The sequence below is a fragment of the Eptesicus fuscus genome, chromosome 21, assembly GCF_027574615.1.
Source record: "Eptesicus fuscus isolate TK198812 chromosome 21, DD_ASM_mEF_20220401, whole genome shotgun sequence".
In the NCBI taxonomy this organism is placed as follows: domain Eukaryota; kingdom Metazoa; phylum Chordata; class Mammalia; order Chiroptera; family Vespertilionidae; genus Eptesicus; species Eptesicus fuscus.
This window is the reverse complement of record NC_072493.1, coordinates 9,774,246-9,794,140: the sequence shown is the minus strand read 5'-3', so window position 1 is coordinate 9,794,140 and position 19,895 is coordinate 9,774,246. Positions and strand designations below refer to the sequence as shown.

Here is a 19,895-nt window from a genome sequence, read left to right as displayed (position 1 = left end):
TTTCCAGTCCAGGACCCCTCAGGGGATGTCCAACTGCCGGTTTAGGCCCGATCCGGGGATCAGGCCTAAACCGGCAGTTGGACATCCCTCTCACAATCCTGGACTGCTGGCTCCTAATCACTTGCCTGCCTGTCTGGTCGCCCCTAACTCCCCTCCCTCCCACCGCCAGTCTGATTGCCCCTCACTGCCTCTGCGTGCTGGCCTGATCGCTCCTAACTGCCCCTCCCTGCTGTCCTAGTCGCCCCTAACTGCCCCCCGCTGCCGGCCAGGTCGCCCTCCAACTGCCTCCTCCCTGCCAGCCTGGTCACTCCTAACTGCCCCCTCCCCGCCCCCGCCAGCCTGGTCAACCCTTACTGCCTCCCCTGCCGGCCTGGTCGTCCCCAACTGCCCCCCATGCTAGCCTGGTCGCCCCTCACAGCCTCCCCGCCAGCCTGGTTGCCCCACGCAGCCTGCTGTTATGTTGTTTGGTTGTCCCTCACTTACCCCCTGCCTGCCTGGTCGTAGGCAGCCATCTTGTGAGAGTGTGATGGTCAATTTGCATATTACCTCTTTATTATATAGGTTACCTCTTTATTATATAGGATGGCTACTAAGTGACTAATGAGCAGGAAGTGTAAACAGCATGGATATGCTGGGCAAAAGGATGCTTCACATCTTCAACAGGATGGAGCGTGATGGTAGATTTCATCATGTTACTCAGAACAGTGCACAATTTAAAACTTATGAATTGTTTATTTCTGGAATTTTCCAGTTAGTATTTTCGGTTTGCTGTTGACTGCGGGTAAGTGAAATCGCAGAAAATAAAACTAGAGATAAGGCGGCGACTATTGTATTTGTGGATTTCCAAAATTTCCTTCTTACTAGTTTCTAATTTTAATCTACTCTGTAGACTTCACTCATTTTAAATTTATTGAGTCTTTTTTGTGGCCTAATAGGTTGCCTGTTCTTGGCATGTTCCATGTGTACTTGAGAAGAATGTTTATGCTGCTGTTGTTGGGTGGAGTGCTGTATAGATGTCTGTTAGGTCCTGATGTTTGATGGTGTTGTTCAAGCATTCCATTTCCTTAATGATCTTCTTTGTAGTTGTCCTGTCCATTACTAAAAGTAGGGTACTGAATTCTCCAAACACTATATATTTTAATTCTATTTGTTCCTTCAATTCTGTTCAGTTTCTTCCTCATGTTGTTGTTAGAAGCACATATGTTTTAATAGTTAAATCTTCCTGATGGGTTAACTTTTTTACCATTATAAAATATTCCTATTCATTTCTAGTATTATTTTTGTTTTGAAGCCTTTGTCTAGTATTAATATATAGCCACTCAGCTTTTTTATGGTTTCTCTGTAAAGGATGTATCTTTTTCCACTCTTTTACTTTCAACCTATTTAAAGTGTATCTCCTGTAGAGAGCATATAACTGAATCTTTTTTTAATCCAGTTTGACAGTCTCTGCATTGTCATGATTTATAATAGTACTATTGTGCTGTAAATTGTTGGTTGTGCTTCATTGCCTAAGTAAACTCCCCAAATACAGTGATGTTCATAGAAGCTCCAGATTGAGTACTTTTTGAATTTCTTCTTTTTCCTGTCCCTATTCCAGCATTTTGAATGCTGCCATTGTTATAGACTAACGCCAATGTACCTCATATCATGTAGGTTGTCTGATTAGCTAAAAAAGGCAAGTTATCTAATTAGCTTTGAAACCAGAATGTTCAGTGTTAGTGGTTGTTGGATCAAATTCATTTGAGTCAGTAAAGTGTAGCATATGTATAAGAATTAAGTCCACTTTTTTCCCCTTGAGCAGAAATCTCTGTCCTCTAACCCTAATGATGTTAGAGATTGGGCTTTGGCATAGCCAAGAATAACTTTACATGGATAATTAACCAGATTGAGTAACAGAGCAAAAAAAAACATAATTTATTTCTACACTGTGGTAATAATAAAACTGTTACTAATTTTGGAACTCCACATTATTTCCATAGTTGGATATGTCTTAATAAGGGAATAGCTTCCTCTCAGTAACTTAAAGTCACACCAAGAAACTTGCTTTTGTGTGAAGGTGATTTAACTTATTTTCTAAGATAAATAATTTTTCAGTACAGGATGTCTGGGTGCTTTTTTATTTCAGGCTACAATCTAGAATCTGTTAGTAGGAAGGTAAAGTTCCAAATTCCTGTTTTGTTTGGTTTGGTTTGGTTTGGTTTGGTTTGGTTTATTGCTTTACAACCTGAAACAGGTGCAAGCTATTTCTCAATTCCATTTTCCAACCTATACTCTGAAAATGATAATTATAAACACCATAACTGTGAGATATCTTCAGTGTTACATCCTGCTTATTTAAAATTAGAATTTGGGGATAAGTATTAGGGGAAAGTTACTGGAAAAGAAGAGTGAAAATGTAATCTAAAAATTTTATAATCCAGATTTCTAGATAGTGACATTTAAAAATAAAACTAGAAAATGATTTTTGGGTGATATTTCTAGGTTTCTATTGAAAATTTTTGGTTGAGAATATTCAGTGTTCCATCAGTTTCTTTGCATGTCCTATATAATAAAAGCCTAGGTGGCGTCACACCCTCATGCGAGGGTCATCACAAGATGGCTGCCACAAGATGGCCACCATAAGATGGCTGCATGCACAGTGGATGCGGGGCCTGGTGGCACTCCATTCGGTGAGGCCTGGGGGTCCCGCGGCCTGTGTGGTGCAGAGGAAGCCAGTCTTGCCATCTCTGCCGCCTCATATGGAGGAGGCGGGTCCCGGCAGAGGAGGTGGGTTGCGGCAAGGGAGGGCAGTTGTGGGTGATCAGGCCGGCAGGGGAGAGCAGTTGTGGGCAATCAGGCTGGCAGGGGAGGGCAGTTGGAGGCAATCAGGCCAGCAGGGGAGCAGGTAGGCATCAAATCAGGCTGGCCAGGGAGCGGTTAGGGCCAATCAGGTAGGCAGGCAGGCTAGTGGTTAAGAGCCAGCAGTCCCAGATTGTGACAGGGATCCCAGATTGGAGAGGGTGCAGGCCAGGTTGAGGGACACACACACACAGACACACACACACCCGTGCACGAATTTCGTGCACCAGGCCTCTAGTATATATAAAAAGGCTAGGTGACCAACCATACATACGAACGTTCGACCATCCAACCAGCTAGTACATATGACGCCCACTGGCAATTTAAATATAAATGTTGATTTACACATGCGCAATACATATAAAGCTCTTGGTTGTTCTGATTCCAAGAATTGATTTGTCCCCATCTGACTTTGGCCTCCCATTTAAATTAATTCAAAGACAGTTTCCTGTGATGCCAGCATTTGCGATGACTATTAATAAATCACCAGGACAAGCTCTAGACAGAGTAGGAATATTCCTACCTGAACCCGTTTTTGGACATGGTCAGTTATATATTGCTTTCTCTCGAGTTGGAAGAGCATGTGACATTAAAGTTGTAAATGCTTCATCACAAGGGAAATTAGTCAAGCACTCTGAAAGTGTTTTTACTCTTAATGTGGTATACAGGGAGATATTAGAATAAGTTTAATCAATTTTTCAGTCATTGTTTTTATCAGTGTTGTTTTCATATCATGTTTTTGTTTTTATGTCATGTATTTGTTGTTATATCATGCTGTTGTTTATTAATCAATTTATATATTATTTTCATATACATTTTACTAATTTTCTTTCCTCTGACACATCTATTACAGGGAAATGGCAAATAATGATATTAAAATATTTCTTCTAATTAATTTCCTTTCAATGTGCACGAATCCATGCACTGGGACACTAGTTTATTACATAAAAGGCACCAAAGAGTTCAAATTTTGACCCTTGAAAGTGTTTGTGGGTTAGTTTATGTATTACACTCAAATTTAATTGTTTGGTCTGTGTTCGCTGGAACTTTAAAGCAAAATTAAAAAGCACTGAACACGAAATAGTTTCTCAAGCAGTACCTGCTATTTTTATTTATGTTGTAAAGCTATTTAGCTTCAAGGAGAAAATTAAAATCTCCTGGTAATCACTTTATCTTCCTGTATTAATAATGATGTATCTTATTCAGATAGAATCTAGTAGCTAACACATGATCTCTTAACAATTTGTTGTTTGAATCTAATCATTTTTATCTTTAAATAGTTTTATTTAAATTATATACTCACAATGAGAATGCTTCACAAAGGTCTTTATTCCAAACTACTAACACATTTCATTGGAGACCAGAAGGCATTACTGACTACCTATTAGCTGATATTTGTTTCTTATCTGCTATCTTTTTCATATCATATATCAATGTCCACTGTGAAAAGAACTAGAAGTCACTTAATCAAGATGATACTCTTAATTTTCTGCCTTCTCTCTATATATAATATTTAAGTATAATTTATAAACAATAAAATACATCTTATTTTATGAAACAAATTACAGAAACATTTAATTATTTTAATTTACAATTATTTTTATTTAAAATTATTTGATTAAACAAATGTGCACAAGTTATAAGTGTATACAAATTTAAACACTAACACAATTTAAGTTTAGAATACTTACATCACCTCAGAAAGTTTCATAGTGCCACTGTTCTGTCAACCAGGAGATGTGTTTCAGTTCCAAACCTCATCTGAATGCCTACTTTCTTGGATTTCTATTGGAACCAACTGTCCCAGGCTGGGTGCCCCAGGATGTAGAATCTGAAAGGGAATTAAGCTTGCAGAGCATCTATTAAGGAGGACTCTTGGAATCAACATCGTGGAAGGCAGGGGAAGAAAGCAGGGCTGGGTAGTGGGAGAAATCAAGCTGTATGACGGCCAAATGCCAGCCTGTGGGGAACTCGGGGCCTGATTGGCTTTACAAGAGTTCATTGTAGTTGGGGCAAGGGATTCAGCCTTTCTTCTCCCATTTTAATCAGTTACCAGATGCAGTTTGCTCTGAGAAAGGGCCCAACCTTGGGGAATGTGACTTTCTTACATTTGAGAGCGTAGCGGAAAAACCTGTCAAGTGATGGCTGACCACCCTCCCAGCAGCTGGGCAACAAGTCCTTCATGTAAGGAGAATCTGGAAAGGACCTCACATTGTCTCTCACATCATGCTTAAAGAAAATTCAAGCTGCTTGGGAGACAAGTTTTTTTTAAACCAAGTCTGGAAGGAGGAAACCAGAATTAGAAGAAAGAATAATTGATAGCAGTTAAATACTTGAAAATTTATAATTACATGCACTTATTTAAAATGTACTCTAATATTTTTTTCAATATATTTTAGGACTTATTCATTCAAGGAATATTTGAGAGCCTATATACATGGAGACTTTTATCCTTCATTTTGGCCACCTAGCATTTGAACCTCCCTTTACATTTGGGAACTCTTTTGTATGAAGCCAAGCCCATCTACCACTATAGAAGCTGAAAACACAAGGTGCTTATTTTCCCAGCCTCTTTGAAAGGGTGGCAGGCCTATACCCTAAGCTCTGCCAAAGACACAGAGTTTTTAATCAGACCTGGTGGTATAAAGACTAAAAAACCCCACAATTTTAAATGATGGGTTGTGGCTGCAGAAGCAGTGCACCATTTCTATCACCAGACCCCACTTTGGTGGTGGTATCAGCAGTGTAAACCCCACAGCCCAAAACAATAGTTTTCTCACCAGACTGGTTCTGTAGCATGCTGCTTTGGACTTTGTTTATGACTGGGTAGCCTAACTGTTTAATTAACTGGGTTTGGTATCTGTTGCTTGTCCCCCCAAATTCCTGACTAACATAACCTTCCCTCTACCAAATGTTCTAGACAGTAGGATTATCATGATGAAAAGAAAGACAAGGTCTAATGAGGAGAGACTGATGGTGAGTAGAAAGACAAATAGACAATACAATTCTAGATTGTGATAGTGGTGTGAAGGAAATAATCAGGGAAGTGGGTTAAATGGTGGAGGAGGAAGTTGGAGATGGAGAAGGCTAAGAAATTAAACTGTTTGCCCCGAGACCAGGAGGCTGAAAGGAAGAGTTAGTTGAGTGAAAAGGGTTGTGATGAAAAAGAATTTTGCAGTCAGAGACAATAGCAATTGCAAATGGGTGAGAATGAATTTGACTCAACCCTTAAAGGAACCAAAAGGAACATAGTGGTTGCATCAGTTATGTTTGTTTAGCTATTGTAATAGAGTATCTCTTTTAAAGAAAAATATATTTTTATGTGGAAACCTATGTTATAATCCATGTCTCTCTGTTAACTCTCAGGCAATATGTTTAGACCCAAACTTATCTGATTGACTACCTTAGAATCACCAGGAAAGTGTTCTATAAACAGAGATTTCTAGGCCCTACCCATGGAGAATCTAATCAGCCAAGTTTGTAATCAGTAGTGTTAGGCAATAATATTAAATGAGGTAACACTGTTTGCCAAGCAAAAGCTTCCTTATTTTCAGGTAAAGCACATGGAGTAACAGCTCTGATTACTACAAATGCTGTGTATATGCCATGCATGTAAGACTGAGAAAATATTTTCACAAAAAAAATACGTTGGTGATATGTAGTGATTTGTTATTATCTTAAATTATTTAATAAACATTTTAAAATTTTCTCCATTTTAATTTCCATTATTGTACATATAAATTGTTATCACCACATAAGCAAACTTTGGAGTCCTTGATAATTTTAAGAATAAAAAAGAGGTCCTGAGACCACACAGTTTGAGAACCACAGGAATAGGTAAAAGACTACTCCTTCCCCCAGTTGAGCTGGCATTTAAATATATCGTCACAACATTAACCATGGAAGTTCTTGTTTCACTTTGATTTTTTTTTTTTCAGTTTGATTTTTAATCTTTATTTCCTTTCAGTTTTGCAAAAAGTTTAGATAAAGCAAAGACCTGGACTGGGAATAGAAAATGAGTAAGGAAGTAAATAAGCATGCTTTCATTATAATGAGAGAATTGAAAGTATTTGGATGTGTCAAAGTACATCTTTTGTTTCTATGATTCTAACTTTAAAAACTGGTACTTTCTGTCTGACACATTGTAAGCCTACGTAAAAAGTATATTTTTAATATGTCAGTGCTTTATTGTTATTTTTAAAACATTTAAAAAAACACAAAACATTTACTTCATTTTAAAAGCAACAATGTTTTTTTGAAAATTAGTGTTGGGGTGTGTGTGTGTGTGTGTTTTAATGATAATGCATTTCCAGTTTTTAGTGGAAGTCATGGGGAAATTTATTTCATTTATATTTGTTTTGCTTATAAGCCTTCAGGAATGGTTTTGTATATTTTTCAAAAGTGAGATAAACTGATAATGAATGTCAAATCTTTAAAAAATTCTCTGATATTAAAAAAAAGAAAGATTGCTTTCTAGAAAGAATTCCCAATTCATTTCTTTTAAAGAACTTAAAAATATAATTTTCAGTTGCAAGAATGGACATAACACCAAAACTCTCAGGTAGATGTACACATTTGGCAATTACTCCACCATTAATTAGAAAATTGTCTATGGAAACATTTCTTTTCATTTCAAGGGGGTGAATATTTTTATATTTTAACTAAGCTGCTATCCTATTCATGAATATTAGGCTTAGGGTATCAGAATGTCTGGGAACTAGAGTAAGATTTTGAATAAAGCCAAACTCTTTTCTTTCAAAAACATTAGCTTTAATTACCATATGTTAAGATGGAGTCAATGCTGAAACGTTCCAGGAAGGATCAATGGGTATCACTTGGGAGGACAACAAAGAAACAACACTATAAGAGGGTAAAATAGTATACAAGTTGGCGGGGTGGGGATGGAGATGGGGGGTAAGAGGTAGAGATTTTTAGTAGTATTTAATGAGAATATTCAAAATAATTTAGAGCCATTATACATTTAAAGAACTAACCAACAAATAGTTATGGCCAGAAAATTTCTACGTAATGAATTGTTGTTTAGCTGGTTAGTCCCCTAGGTCAACATCACTAACATGCTATTGATTCCTCTGAGTGCTTGGGTGGTGTTGAGAGCTGGGTCAGGAAATACTTGTTGATCATACCAGCCACATATTAGATGCTGATTTAAGTGTTTTTCTAAATAACTTTTTATAAAATTAAGCTTCTATTTTAAGAAAAGTTTAGATTTACAGAAAAGTTGCAAAGATAATGCGGAGAGTCCCTGTATACCTCTCTGTGTTTCAGATTTTGCTTTCCCCTCATGTTATCATCTCATATTAGTGCTTGGTTTCTTTTAATCCTCACAAACAACCCTTGAAAGAAACAATTGTTATTTTATTTTCCGTAAATAGAAACTTAGGCTACATTGTGAAGAATGATTTATCTATTAATTCAATAAGTATTTGAATAAATACTACGTGGCAGGAATTATTTTAAAGTGGCCACGGGATACATGGTAAGATGGTATGCCTGCTTTTCTGAAGTTATAATATTTATATTATTTATTCTGTGCAATACTACATTGAACTAATGTCCTTTTTGTTTCTCTGGGAAGTCATTGTAGAAAAAGCACTGACATGTATATATTTTGGGTGAAGTAATATTGACTACCACCATCATCCCCCCAACGTGTTTCCTCAAAATTTTGATATCTAGTTAGCTTAAGATCTCTACACTTAGCCACCTTCACAAACTGCTCTGTAATGTTAATATATGACAGTTTGGATTTCTAGTAATCTGCATACCCTGTTATATTTATTGCTACATATTGTTATCCTCTAGACATCCTTTGTTTTCTTATAACCTATATTGGCTCTGTAGGTAGTATAGGTTATGTGAAAATGTAGTTCTCAGAGTCAGAAGAACCCTGGGTTAGATTTTCAGTGAGGGACTGTAGCCTCTAACTCCTGTTAACAGTAACGGGAATCCCATGACTATCTGACCACACCCATTGCTGAAAATGCTACTATTCCTGAGGGAGTCACTAACCTTTGCATCCATTATAGAGGTTTGGGAGGAGCAGGGAGGTAGAAGTACCTTAAGTAATAGGTTAGCCACAGAGAGACAAAAGAATAATCAGAGCACCTAGGAGCTAGAGGAAGCTTATGAAAGAATAAGGAAGTGAGCTTCTTGTAACAGGAATCCCTGCTGTTCTCTATTTTCAGTGTGGCAAAGCAAAGCAGGCCCCTATGGACTCTAATACTAAAGAATGAATTATTGACCTGACTAGTGATGTGGCAGTGCTAATGATTTCGTGTGTGTGTGTGTGTGTGTGTGTGTGTGTGTGTGTGTGTGTGTGTTTGGGGTGATTAATTTTTTTAATAACTTATTTGGCTTAAAAATAAATTGTAGTTTTTTGAGAATAATTTACTCATCATGAATTTGGCAGTGTGAGAAATGTGATATATATATATATATATATATATATATATATATATATATTTCTGCAATCAAACTGCCATGCTGACTGAGTAAACAAATAGGTTACATTATTAATTTTTGTGTTTAGTCCCATGTACATATTGCTTTTTAGCCTAGTCCTTTTTCTGTCAGTCTTTTAGGCCTTTCTCCAAATAATTATATCAAAAACCAAAATTTTTTTCTCTTCCTTCTAAACCTCCCCCCCTTTTGCACCATCCTTTAATTCATTCTCATACTTCTAGAGGCAATAACATTTTCTTTTGTTCATACATACATTTTTTCCAGAAATCTAAATTTTAATCTTGATTTTCTTTTGAGTTTTATTAAGTGCCTTTTATGGCAGTTATGATTTATAATTGATACCCAGTTGTCAATGAGAGGTGTTGTGTCATACCACTATTAAACCTAAAAAATAATAATAAATGAATATTTTTTCTAGGCATGCGTTGTTTTTCCTCCAGACCAATATCTAAGATTTAATCCAAAGTACAGTTTAGTTTTAGAATTGACACTTTCATCTTCTCATATTTCCTCATCTAAAATGTTCCTGAAGAGTTTATATGCTTTTCACGCTCTCTACCAATTGTACTGTTATGACATTAATGTCAGTAAAGTTTATAGTTTCACTACTTTTCCAGAACCTCATGGTCTTCTAAAACCTTATTTTGATTTTGTATTACTAGTTTTAACATTCTCTAAGGTGCTCTCATGGGATCCTTGGAGGTCTTAGAATTGTAGTTCTTTAGGCAATCAAGAATCATTATTCAATCTGTTCATTTTTTAAAAATATTTTTATTGATTTCAGAGAGGAAGGGAGGGGAGAGGGAGAGAGAGAGAGAAACATCAATGATGAAAGACAATCATTGATCGGCTGCCTCCTGAATGCCCCCTACTGGGGATCGAGCCCACAACCCAGTATGTGCCCTTAACCGGAATCGAACCTGGGACCCTTCAGTCCGCAGGCCAACACTCTATCCACTGAGCCAAACCAGCTAGGGCTCAATCTGTTCTTAAGTGTGTGACATGAATCACAATTTCATTGAAGACAAATGAAATATTTTAAGGTAAAAATGACGTCATTCTCTTGATACCCCATTAAATAACAAGCTACAAACAACCACACCTCAGTGTACCACACTAATGCTACACTACACTAAGTAAAGAGTGCAAGGGTGGGCTGCTGTTCTCTATGGGAAGATTTGTGTGAGAGAAATATACCTGGAGAAGGTGGATAGCCTCCAAAGAATATCTCTTCTACAAAGAGTAGCCTTTGCAGCTGATAGTAAATAGCACCTTTGAATTGTATGCAGCCCAAAATGAAATGGAGAATTATTAATTATCTGTGAATCTGGATTGTCATCTGTATCATTTGGGACATCAATATAGTTTTTATTCTTCCACCACCAGAGTACGGCCCTTGTACAAGCGGCAGAATTTGCATTTCTGTTAAGCTTGAGACTTCTAAGAAATTCCTGTTCTTTTCTATAAAGGGACAATTTAAGACCTCTCACTGAGACTTCTCACATTGTTTTTTAATTGAATTTATTTGGGTGATATTGGTTAATAAAATTATATAGATTTCAGGTGTGCAGTTCTATAATACATCATCTGTTATTTTGTATTGTGTGTTTATCACCCCAAGTCAAATCTCCTTCCATCACCATTTATGCCCCCTTTGCCATTTTTTCTTAAGGTGCGTATATGCCTTTCAAATATTTGGTTGGAAACAGAAGACTGTTCCTGTCTTGCTCATCTGGGTAAAACTCATTTACTGTTTTTCCTTTTAAACTGTTAGCTCAAGTGACCTTACACACGAGTCCCAGCTGTGCATTAGCATTGCTTGGGGATGTGCTTGTATCTTTTGTCTAAAAATATCCAGCCGGTAGGATTTGTGATCCATGAAAGCTAATTGAAACAATTTCTCTTCAAGTTTTGGCAAGCGAAGCATGCATTATAAGCATTAATATCTATAAATTGAATTGTTAATGAATCTAGACACTAATAATGAATGCAATTTTGCAGGCTTAACTAGAAACACTAAAATTATCAGGATCTGGAGCAGAATTTTCAATCATTTTTGCTTATTAAATAGCAAAGCTATGCTTTTAATAAGCTAATCATTTTTATTTGACCCCATAGGAGTAGCTCAGTTGATTAGAAACAGGTTTCTAAGTGCAAAACAATGTTGTTTTTCCCTTACTGTTTTAACCACTTAAGGCACTGAAATTTTAAGATGGATATTTGATATTATAGTCTGTCATCTAATCACATTTGAACATACATTTAATGCTACTTGAAATATTTACTTATTCTGTTTCTCCTACATTATACTGTATGTTGTGTGTGTGTGTATTCTCTTCAGTTTTTAAAATAGTGTCACAATCAGTTTAAACAAATGGTCTCATTTCATATGCAAACACTTAAGATTACATTATCAAGGTAATACAATTTTGAACTTCATGGTTGCCTGATAGCTTTATTGTTTTCTGAGACTTAGTAACTCCTGGATATATAATTCCATTTGAGTATTATCTCCTAAAACTTTAAACCCAGTTTTTAAAAAAGCAAAATCTAGTAAATAATGATAAAATGTTAAACAACAATGGAGTATTTTCTCCCAAGTGCTTGAATGACTTGAGATAGTCATGCACTTAGGGGCACACTTAGTGCCCTTCAACAAATATTTCCCAGGTGGCCTGAACCAGTTAATGCACCTTTCTGTGTCCTTTTACTCACCACCAAGGAATGCACTAGGAAGAGTGGAATTCTACTATCTAGGAATATGTGACATCTCCGTATATATTCCGTATATATTTTTATGGGGGTGACTGAAATGGAAACTCAAAGTACCTTTTCTAATTGCTTCTTTCCTTACAAATCTTAAGGGTATTGACAGTTGTTTAGGCTTGAACTATGGAACATTAATAAACTGAAGTGTAGAAATTGAATCTGATAGTAAATATGGATTTTTGGGGTTTTTTTATGTTATGGGTTAGAACTTTTGTAAGAAGATAGAGGGGAAGGGTTGTTAGGATTTTTGTGATTTTTGTGTTAGGATTATTGGTGTTTTGTGTGTTCTTTTTCCCTGTGGCATCATTTCATATTTCAGGTCTGAGAATCTATAACACATTTAGGAGAATGAAATGTATGACCAATGTATATCATATAGAATTTCTCAGGAATACAGTGCATATTGCATTACCATTTATGAAATTATTTTCAGGATTTCTCAACTAGCATAGATGTGATAATTATACAGGCATGCACTTGTTTTCAATAACTATCTACTTTATTTAACTAAAGTTTATATACCTCTTATAAATGGCTTCATCAAAGTAGCAATCAAATAGTTTTAGAGCATTTTGTACTGCTTTTCCTAAATGCTGATGATTAGCACAAAGCTAAAGGAAAAAACAACTAAACAAAAAATCTTTCCCAAAGAATCTTATTTCTTAGTTAGTAAACTTTTACTACTTTCTTGGATTTTGATCAACATTTTAAAATGTTTTTTATTGAACTTAGTTTTTCTTTACCTGTTAGAGATAAATGTGGGGTTGACTGTGTTTTTTCATATCAGTAAATCTTCATTAAATGATTCCCCGGATTACAGTTCTACCTGGATTTGACTACCTTTATTTATTTCCAAGAATGTGTAACTTTAAAACTATATGTCTAGCAGTCGAAGTTCTGTTATCAAAATCTCCAGAATTGCCTAAGTCAATGGTCGGCAAACTGCGGCTCGTGAGCCACATGTGGCTCGTGAGTCGCGGTTTGCCATTCCATTGACTAATGAGTTTGCCGACCACTGGCCTAAGTCAATTTGGCAACCACTTGACATGGCTACTTGCAGCACAGAAATAATATGTGCTCCTGAAAATAAGCAAGAGTTCAAAACTTTTTGCCACTACCTGGTCAATTTGATGGAAATTAATTCCACAGACAAATCATAATAGTTAAGATAAATTTATTTTAAGTTATTATAGTTAGAGCAAAGGATGAATTCTTCTACTTTTCTTTTCTCATCCAAATATTAGAAAATGTTTTCTACAACAGTTCAGTGGTTTTTCAAGTTTTTACAATATCCTGGCCATGTGATAGTTACTTTAGAAAAATGACTAAATTTTTTTTTATATTACAATAATTTTAAATTAAATTTGTTGGGATGACTTTGGTTCATAGGGTCATATAGCCTTTAAGTGTACACTTCTATGATACATGATCTGCATATCGCATTGTGCGCCCACCACCCAAAGTTTTTAAAATAAAATTTATTTTTAGTAAGAAGGAAATGTGCTGTCATTATCACAGCAATATTTGATTTCACATTAGCTCTATTTCTCAAAAATGTTTCTTTTTATATCTATGGTGTTACAAATAAAAGGACCAAAATGTGTGTTAAACTAAATGGCATACCTCATTCCAGAGCAGAGGGATTGAAAGGATGTCTCTTCTTATAAGTGCTATAGGAAGATGGCATCCTATGAAAGAAATTAAAAGCAATAAATCAAACATGAATATAGAATAATCCTTATTACAAACTTAAAATATCATTTTATCTTAAAATATATGATCATCATCTTAAAATATTCCATTCAATTAAAATAGGACTTGAAGCTTTGTCATTTAAAAAGGCTATTTTGTAATTCTTATTTTAAAATTTCAATGTTAACAGAATGATTTTATACCAAATCCTGAGCTATACCTAAAGGATATGGTTAGACCTGTCCAAGAACCAGAATTCTCTTTAGATCTTCAACCTTATGCTTTTCACAGTATCTTCCTATGACTTATAAGAAATCAATTGGACACTTTCACACTGCTTATATGAGGAACCTAGCAATCCAAACACATACCAGAATGTGTAAATTGTGAGACTTGGAAATTATGATTACTTGGTAAAACCTTTCTTTCTACTCTTAGACATTAATTTAGAAGTTCCTTGAGGACATTATGTTTCTTCTGGCACCTTTTATTGTCATTGTGACCACCAATTGGCCTTTTTTGCATTATAAGTTTGAATGTACGTTCTAAGACTATGTCAGTTACAACTTTATCTTAACTACAATAGATTAACCCAGTATGTTCTCATAAAATAAGTAGTCCAGAAGTAGGCAGCTCACAGCTGGTTCAACTACTTAAGGAACTCATCAAGGACACAGGTTCTGTCTGGCAACTTCCTGTTCTTTCATCTTTAGTGTGAAGCTTTTGTTTTACCAGTCATAAATGGTTGCTCCAATTGCAGGTATTATATCTACATCCCAGGTAAGAAGGGAGAAATAGCAAAGGGCAGAATTAATCTTATTAGGCTTGTGTTTATCAGGAAAGAACCACATTTCTCAGGAACTTTTATTCTCATTGGCTAGTACTGTCACCTGATCGTTCCTAGCTGTGAGAGAATTTAGGAAGATGAATATATTTAAAATGTTTTAATATATTTTTAAATAGCCAATATATTCTCAATCCTAAACCATCAAAGTGCAAAAGGGTATGTAGTGAAAACTCCCTCTTTTCATCCCATCCCCTTCATTCTTCTACTTTATGTTCCCCTCCCCCAGCCACACACAAAATGGGTAACCAGTGGTTTAGTTTCTTTGTCCTTCTAGAAATTTAAAAAATGTATATGCAATCTAATTCAAATATATACTTTTTTCTCCCTTCTTTTTTTAAACAGAAATGGTACATGAGATAAATTATCTTCAAGCAGTCACATAGCCCCCACACCAAACTAAAGGAAACAAGCAAACCAGGATTCTTGTAGTAAGAAGAAAGGAAAACTAATAGCATCTGCAATGGACAGTTTTATTTATTTTGTCTTATTTGGGTCCAGTAATATCTAGATAGCAGTGAAACTATTGATTCTATTTAGCACTGACAGAGACAAGAAGTGTTTTTCAGCATAGATACCTGTATCTTCTATGTAGCCCAGTGCCTTGTATACAGAAGTTGATTAATAAATGTACAAAATGGAGCTTATGATGTCTTTTCCTCCATAACTGCTCATCTTCAACTCAATTAATGAAACTACTATTTGGTAAATTGTTCAAACCAGATACAAAATGGTCCTCTTTGTTAATTTCTCTCTCTCCAGCTTCCAGATGCCTCTCCTTCCCTTGTCCACTACATTCATTCCATCAGTAAGTCCTGTTGGTGCTACTTTCAAAAGCTACCCCAAATACCTCACCCCCTCCACTACTTACCTCTATCCTGGCCTAATCATCATACTCATCTCCCTACTTTCTTCTTGCCCCTACAATCTATATAACAATCTACCTGACCTTAAAAACATATAATTTCCTTGCCTAAAACTCTCCAAAGGCCCTTGCTGGTGTGGCTCAGTTGTAGAGTGTTGTCCCTACCACCAAAAGATGGTGGTTTTTATTCCCAATCAGGGAACATACCCAGGTTGTGGGTTCGATCCCCTGTCAAGGCATGTACGGGAGACAACCCAATCGATGTTTCTCTCTCACACTGATATTTCTCTCTTCCCTCCCTCTCCCTCTCCCTCCCTCCCTCCCTTCTTTCCTCCCTCCTTCTCTCTTTTTCCTCCCCCCCTAACCCCCTTTCTCTATCTCCTTCCTCCTCCCTCCCACCTTTTCTCTCTCTAAATATCAATGGGGAAAAAAATTCTCCAAAGGTTTTGAGCTCTAATAAGAATGGAATGAAATCAAAGACTATACTGAGGTCCATGAAGCCCTATGTGATCAGGTATTTGTCTACCTTTTTTTCATAAGATGGGGAAATGGTACTGCTGCCTCAAAAGGATCATGTTATATACTACTTTTTATAATCAGGGCAAAAAAATGTAGCTGCCCATACAACAGCAAGATGCCTTTCACCTGTATGAAAAGTATGGTCACTGGTACATGCAGTGTCCTGGATTGCAAGAGGGATGTCCAAATGCTGGTTTTGGGCCTAAACCTGTATTCAGACATCCCCTGAGGGGTCCCGGATTACAAGAGGGCGCAGGTTGGGCTGAGGGAGCCCCCCCCCACACACACACACACACGAATTTCATGCACCGGGCCTCTAGTTCTGTGATAATAACAATTTACAAAATGGACAAAAATTACTTCCTTCACAGAGCTGTGTGTGTGTGTGTGTGTGTGTGTGTGTGTGTGTGTGTGAGTATACATGTGTGTATGTAGGTACACAATAAACAAAGTAAAATATATATTACTTCAAATTTAAGTGCTATGAAGAAAAATAAGAAAAAGAGATAAGGGTCATCTGGATGTTGGCAGTTTTCAGTTTTTACTTGCATTTTTTACCATAACATGTGTAACAAACCACCTAAAAATTGATGGCTTATAGCACCAGATATGTCTGTGGGTTTCCCAGGGTTCAGATAATTCAGGATAGACTTGGCTCCAATCAGTGGCTCAGTTTCAAGTATGTTTCATGTGTCTCCATTTTCTGGCACCTGTATAATACCATATCATGTTATTTTTTATGGCAAAAAGCAGGAGTACAAGAGACCAGGCCTAGAACTGCAAGCCATTTTTAAGTCTCTGCTTTAATCATATCCACTAACTTCCCAATGGCCAAAATAAATCACATGATCAAACCTAAAGTCTAGAGGCAAACAAGATTTTCATATGTTTATGAATCAATTTGTCTTCTTTTTCTGAAGAACTTTTTCCTTTTGATGAGTTTTCTTGGTCATTTCTTATTGATTTGTGGGAGTCATTTAAATATTTTGGTTATGAGTCCTTTATTGGATGTATATATATTGCATACATCTTTTCTTAGGTTGTGGCTTATCTTTAAAAATTTTTTTTTAATTAATATATTGGGATGACATTGGTGGACATTATCATATAGGTTGCAGGTGTAGGTTTTTATGCTACAAGGTCTACATATTGCACCATGTGCCCACTACCCAAAGTAAAATCTTCTCCTATTACCATATATTAGGACCCCCTTCTCCCAAAGCTCCCTTCTCTCTGGCAACCACCACACTGCTGGTTGTTTTATTCACATCATTTTACAAAAGTTCTTAATTTTAATGTGGTCCAATTATCATTGTTTTTCTAATAGCTAGTGCTTTTGGTCTTTTGTTTAATAAATCCTACCTTACCCTACTGTAATATAAAAATTCTGTTACAGATTGTCTCCTAAAACTTTTATAGTTTGTCTCTCAAATTTAGGGTTGTAATGGACCAGGAAGTGATGTCTATATATGGTGAGATATAGGGAACTGATTTCATCGGTTTTCCACACTGAAACCCAACTGTCCCTCCATGGGATTGATTAGTCTTACCTTCCCTGATTGATCAGCAGTGCCAGCAGTGCTATAAATGAAGTTTTTATAATAGGTTAATCTATTTCCGAGTTCCCTCTTTTGCTCATTAATCCTTGTGTTTGCTACCACTGTATCTGTATCTTGGCTTGAAGAAGTGTCAGTATTTGGAAGAGGATTTTTGGTAGGACAGTCCTTTCAACATGTTCTTCTTCATGAGTAGATTGGCCATTCTTTGCTCTTTGCTTTTCCATATATATTTTATGATCTCTTGTCAATTCAAGGAAAAGGCTATTGAAATTTTTTAAATTTATAGATTAATTATATGGGGAAATTACTGTCTTTAAAATTCAGGACCTTTCTATACCCATAAGCATGCATTTTTATCTCTCCACTTATTTATATCTTTCTTACTGTCTTTTAATAAAGTCTTAAAAGTCCTTTCTCAAAGTTTAAATGAATTAATCTTTTGTATATTTTTGCTATATTTATTAGCAAAATATAGCAAAATATTTTGTCATTGTGAATGGCATTATATTTATTTTATTGTGAAATATTTTAAATCTATAGATAAGGGTAGAGTATAAAATAATGAAAACTTATGGACCTATTTCCAGCTTTATAAAATATTAGCCCTATGCTTGATTTCCTTCTGATGCTTTCTTTTCGAATTAAGCATCTATCTATATATATAAAAGCCTAAGCAACCGTTAGGACCGGTCGACCGGCCAGTAGCTATGACATGCACTGACCACCAGGGGGCAGACGCCCAATGCAGGAGCTGCCCCCTGGTGGTTAGTGCGCTCCCACAGCCAACCTCCTGTGGTCCCTACCCCGGGCTAGCCAGGTGGTCGGTGTGCTCCCACAGCCAACCCCCATGGCCGACCAACCTCCCACAGTCCACCCCGAGGGATGGACTTGTGCCAGGCCGAGGGATCCGACTTGTGCACGAATTCATGCACCAGGCCTCTAGTATATGTATATGTGTGTGTGTGTGTGTGTGTGTGTGTGTGTATGTGTGCCTAAGCGCTCTTTACTACTGGAACAACCAGTCAACTAGTTGCTATGATGCGCACTGACCACCAGGGAGCAGACGCTCAATGCAAGAGCTGCCCCCTGGTGGTCAGTGCACTCCCACAGCCAACCTCCCATGGCCCCTTTAACCCCGCCTGGCTGGCCAACCTCCCACAGCTCCTCCTCCCGGTCAGCTGGCCCCCCTTTTAGGCCTTGCTCTCTGGCCAGGCTGTGAGACACCACCTATGCACGAATTCATGCACCAGGCCTCGAGTAATAAATAAAGTCACTGTTCCCACTGGTTTCTCATTTTCTTCCTTCCCTCCTTCTCTAATATTTCACAAACCCAGTGTTTTCATTCTTATGCATGTTTTTATATTTCATACTTGTTAATGTATCTATGAATAATATAAAGGCTTTGTGTGCATTTTATAATGGGAGTGGATCAATGTCCTTTCTTAAAGCAGTAGACCTTTGTGTCAGTAGAAAATAGTCTCTAAAGTAAATCTTTCTGAACCTACAGTATTGGTAATTCTTATTTTTCTTCTGTGTTCTCACTAAAGCATCCCACCTTTGGAACTCACACTATTTTTCTCTTTGAGGAAGTTCTAGAGAGAAGAATGTATAGAATTTTTAAATGAAGGAATATATTTGAGCCTAATCATGTATGTTTTCCCACTGACATTTTCATATCATATGAGAAATATTTGAGTTAATTCTATTAATTTTAACTTAATGAGGCAAAATTTTGCTACCATTGATTTTAGGCATTTTTAGCTATTGCCTCATTCACCCATAGCCCAACTTGGGCAAAATAAATAATTTATAAACAAGCAAATAAAAGGTAACCTAAATTACTTACAATATATTCCTAATCCCCCAAACCAAGATCATTCTGATTTCCTCTATGAATTTTCTCTTTAGCTTTCACACTAAAGATAGAGAATAAAGGCAAAATAGTCAGATTTTTGGTTGGATAGTTGTTGATGACTAGAAATACACTGAAGAATTTATTTGATTGATTTAGAACTCTGGTTTGGCTTTCTCTGGTTATAGGTTTATCCTTTCTCAAAGTTTAAACAAATTCAAGTGATACTTTGCCTAGTTTGAGCTAAATATCAATCCATTTCAAGAAATGACACATGGATGTGTGTCTGCTTTCATTATCTACTACTATAATGCTTATTTACATGGCTAAAAGAACTAATTGCAGCCTTGCCTGAAAAGAGTATAATAATAGTTTACCCATGGGGAAATCAATGAAGATTTAAATGGAGTATTTCATGGAAAACTTAAGATTTCATAAGATAAATTCTAAATACGAAGACTTCTATTACATTAC

General features: G+C 36.4%; 1 long non-coding RNA gene across 1 annotated transcript in view; it reads left to right on the top strand.

The window, feature by feature from the left end:
* Nucleotides 1-15,263, top strand: part of LOC129147704 (uncharacterized) — a 56,325-nt gene extending 41,062 nt beyond the window's left edge. The window contains exon 3 of the long non-coding RNA XR_008554972.1: nt 14,972-15,263. This is a non-coding gene — a long non-coding RNA (uncharacterized LOC129147704). The remainder of the gene's footprint in view (nt 1-14,971) is intronic.
* Nucleotides 15,264-19,895: the final 4,632 nt, after the last annotated feature.